The sequence below is a fragment of the Pogoniulus pusillus genome, chromosome 2, assembly GCF_015220805.1.
Source record: "Pogoniulus pusillus isolate bPogPus1 chromosome 2, bPogPus1.pri, whole genome shotgun sequence".
NCBI classification, from domain to species: Eukaryota; Metazoa; Chordata; class Aves; order Piciformes; family Lybiidae; genus Pogoniulus; species Pogoniulus pusillus.
This window is the reverse complement of record NC_087265.1, coordinates 49,337,384-49,341,480: the sequence shown is the minus strand read 5'-3', so window position 1 is coordinate 49,341,480 and position 4,097 is coordinate 49,337,384. Positions and strand designations below refer to the sequence as shown.

At 52.4% G+C, this 4,097-nt stretch overlaps 1 long non-coding RNA gene across 1 annotated transcript; it reads left to right on the top strand.

Annotated features, from left to right (window-relative positions):
- Positions 1 to 211: 211 nt before the first annotated feature.
- Positions 212 to 3,885, top strand: LOC135187132 (uncharacterized). Its single transcript, XR_010307207.1, has 2 exons — positions 212 to 266; positions 3,497 to 3,885. It is a non-coding gene; the product is annotated as an uncharacterized LOC135187132 (long non-coding RNA).
- The last annotated feature ends 212 nt before the right edge of the window (positions 3,886 to 4,097 follow it).

Below are 4,097 nucleotides of genomic sequence, written 5' to 3'. Positions count from 1 at the left end.
GTTCCCCTCTGCCCCCTGCATTTGCTGTGCCGAATCTCAGTTTCAGTTGCTCACTGGATGGGGCCCAGGAGTGTGTCACACTGCCAGAGCTCAGCTGGGCAGGGTGCAGTTCTTCCCTCTGACAGCTTTATCTGAACAGCTTTTTCTGTATCTATGTGCAGTGATGCAAGGAATGGAGGAGGAGGAGGCATGGGAGTTGGAGTAGCTGCATGCTGCGTGCGACATCGGTGCGAAGGGAGTGAGTTACCCACCCACACAGCACCAAGGCAAGGATTTGATTTCATTGTTGGTTTTGCTGTTTTGTTTTGTTTGCTTTGCTTTCCTTTTTCCTCTGAGCCAGGGCTTGCCATCAGAGTGCAGCAGTTTTGCACTAGCTTGATCTCCAAGGCCTCCTATCTCCTCCTCCCTGCATGCCCCTGTGTCCCTTGCATGTTTATCCTGCTGCAGAGCAGTGCAATGCCTTCTGGGCAGGGTGTCCAAAGATAAATCTGGCCTGTGGCAAGAGTTAAAAAGCTTACAGCAAGGCCTTGTTTATAACAGAGAAGGATCAGCTGCTGCCCCTGGAGTTTGTTTAGAATTCTCTTTGTAGCCATCCTTCTTCGTGTTTAGCTTTGTTTTCTTTGTTAACTAAATAACCAGGAAGGTCTCCATTGATCACCTCTGTGCTGGGGGAGGTGTGAGCAGAGGGAGAAGGGAGAGGACTTCATAGGCACTAACTGACTCTCTGGAGAGGCCAGAACATTTCTAGAAGAGCACTGCTATCAGGGAGTGGCAGAGTTAACTGCAGTGCAGAGCCAGAGCAGGTAAGGGTTGGGTCGCTTAGAGCATCAGAGAACTGTTTTGGGTACAAAAGACCCTTAAGATCATCGAGCCCAACCTCCAACCTGACACCACCATGGCCATTAGACTATGTCTCAAAGTATCCACGAGTTCCTTCAGCACCTCCAGGGACAGTGACTCCACTACCTTCCTGGGCAACCTTCTCCAGTGCTGGGCCACTCTTTCCATGCAGAATTTTTTCCTGATACCCAATCTGAACCTTCCCTTGCACAACTTCAGGCCATTTCCTCTTCTCCTATCACCTCAGAGACCAGAGACAGACTCCCACCTCACTATAACCTCCTTTCAGGCAGAGGGCAATGAGGGTTCCCCTCGGCCTCCTCCTCTCCAGAGTAAGCAGTCCCAGTTCCCTCAGCTGCTCCTCTGCAGACTTGCTGCCTGGACTCTTTACCAGCATCGTTGCCCTTCTCTGGATGCAGCAACTCAAAGTCCTTCTTGTAGTGAGGGGCCCAAAACTAAACACAGTGTTCAGGGTCCTGGTCACCTGAGGACACTGCTGGCTCATTCTCAGCCAGCTGTCAACCAGCACACTCAGGTCCTTTTCTGCCAGGCAACTTTCAGCCACTCTGCCCCAAGCCTCTAGCATTTTGTGGGGTTAGTGTGACCCAAGCCCAGGACCCAGCACTTGGCTTTGTGAAACCTCATGCAGTTGACCTCTGCTCATCAATCCAGCCTGACAGGATATAGAATGATAGAGAACCACAGAAACAGTCAGGGCCTGAAGGGATCACAAGGAGCAGCCAGTGCCAACCCCCCTGCCATGCCCAGGGACACCCTACCCTAGAGCAGGCTGCACACAGCCTCAGCCAGCCTGGCCTCAAACACCTCCAGCCATGGGGCCTCAACCACCTCCCTGGGCAACCCATTCCAGCCTCTCACCACTCTCCTGCTCAACAACTTCCTCCTCACCTCCAGCTTTGCTCCATTCCCCCCGCCGCTCCCTCACAGCCTCATAAGTCCCTCCCCAGCTTTTTTGTAGCCCCCTTCAGATCCTGGAAGGTCCCCTGGGAGCCTCCTCTGCTCCAGCCTGCACAGCCCCAACTCTTTCAGTCTGTGCTCACAGCAGAGCTGCTGCAGCCTCTGAGCATCCTCCTGGTCCTGCTCTGGACACTCTCCAGCATCTCCACATCCCTCTTGTCCCAGGGGCTCCAGCACTGGATGCACTATGATATGATATGTGTATTCCTGAGGATACTCACACCTAAACTTTTCATCCTGCTGCCTTGGGTTCTTCTGGAAGGTGGCCTGAGCAGTGGCAGCTAATGACCTGTCCTGCCTGCAAAGCCATCTGCCTGCTTCCCACAACAGCAGTCCCAGGACCAAAGCAGCACGACAGCAGCGAGCTCTGGCGTGTGCAACAGCCTGGCCAGACACAAGGATCTCCCCAGACTTTTCAGCTCTCTGACCCTGAGGGGCTGATGAAGCCTTTCAGAGCAGACAGGGCTGAAGAGGAAGCTAATGCTGACCTCTGTTGACAAATTAACAGAAGAAAAATCCAACGACATCTCCTAGCTCTCAGTCCTGGCTCTGTAGGTCACCTGCCAGTGCAATCTTGCCTAGCCTCCTGCTTTGCAGGGCCCAGGTGAGATGTCTGGGTTTGTCCAGCTCACACAGAGAGCTCCTCAGCATTGCCCTCATGGGCACACCTGCACAGCTTTCCTGTTCCTTGTGCTGGCTGTATGGCAAAGGCAAACTCATCTTCAGGGTTCAGTCTAGTCCATAGAACCATAGAATTGAGCAGGTTGGAAGAGACCTCCAGGCTATATTGTCTCTACTGCCCGATGCCAATCTTTGCAGGAGTGAAGCAGTGCCTTTGCTTCATGTCAGCCCTTGGCCTGGGCTTCACAGCACTAGACTGCCTCACTCAGTGCCAGCAGTGAGCAGTCAGTCCCTTACTTGTGATGTCCTTTCAAGTATTGTCAAGAAGCTTTTGCACAGCTAATTATGAGATCCATCAGAGTATGGTGGCCTTCATCTGCCACCTCCCCTCCGTTCTTCTTCCCCATGGGTTAGGACAAGCGTGGGAGGGAGGCAGACACTGGCAGCACTTTCTAGTTTTCCATCTCTAATGGCCCCATAATGAAGCTGAGAGAACTGTTAGGATTAGTTTAGTGGTGGAATTAAGCATCTGGACAAAAATTGGATATGAAGGATTTTCCCCATTAAGGTTTTTGGTCTGAGCCCAAGATAAATGATCATCACTGTAATTGCAGAGTGATTATGCTAAGTTAATTAATGGTATGCAGCTTTATTTGCAACATATTCTCTTTCACCAAAGACTCAGAGAGTGCCTTCCCCTTCTGGTCCTGCCCTCTCTTAGCAGAGTATTTCTGCACAGACACAGGCATGCTCCAGAGGATTTAGTGTTTTGCTTGCTTACAGAAGCTGTACTCATATGTGAGGGCTTGGGGGCTCATTCCTCTGCCCTCTGATCTGGAAAGCAGCAGGGCTGTGTCTCCTCAGAGCACCTAAGTAGTCCTGAGGGATTCTGCAATGGGAGCAAATGAACATTGCAGCCCTCAGCATCAGCAGCAGCGCTGGCAGGGACAGAGGTGTGCCATGGCCTCTGCCTTTCACCGGAGAGAGCAGGGGCAGCCCCAGGCTAGGAGAGCAGACCCAAAGCACTGTGTCACCAAGGTGCCCCTTTCCTCAGCAGGTCTGTCCTTTGCAGAGACACAAGGGAGGGAGGCAGGTGCAGAGCAGCCACAGCTCTCCAGAGGGGAGAAAAGGCAGCAGCAAACCCAAACAGCACATCAGTCAGCACTTGGCTCCCATCACATCTGGCAGCTCTCTGGCATGCAGACCAGCAATGTCATCTGAGCCAAGCTTGAAAGATAGCTGCTTCTGCCATGCCTGCCTCCTCCCAGCAGAGCATGTCCTACCCACTGGGAAGTCGTACACAGAAGAGGAGCTGAGGCTTGTACCAGCCTTCACCCTTGGAAAGTCACCTCCCCTATGAACTCACCATTCCTCCTCTGTGAACTCACCAAGGCTCAGAAGAGGCAGCAAGGCCCTTGTGTGCCCTCTATCACTGCAGGATGAACTCGGGATGCTGTTCCCATTGTGCACTCAGGGAGGACACCAGGCTGAGAAGATAACCTCTCAACCATGCAGCAGTCTTCAGACTGCTTGTTTCAGGACAGGTGATGCAGAAGGATCAGGAAGGACTTCTCTGCAAAGCACTCCTCTCTCTTTATTTTGATGGCTTGTAACACTGATAGAAGTACCCAGCTCATACTTTCAGGCTCCATCACATA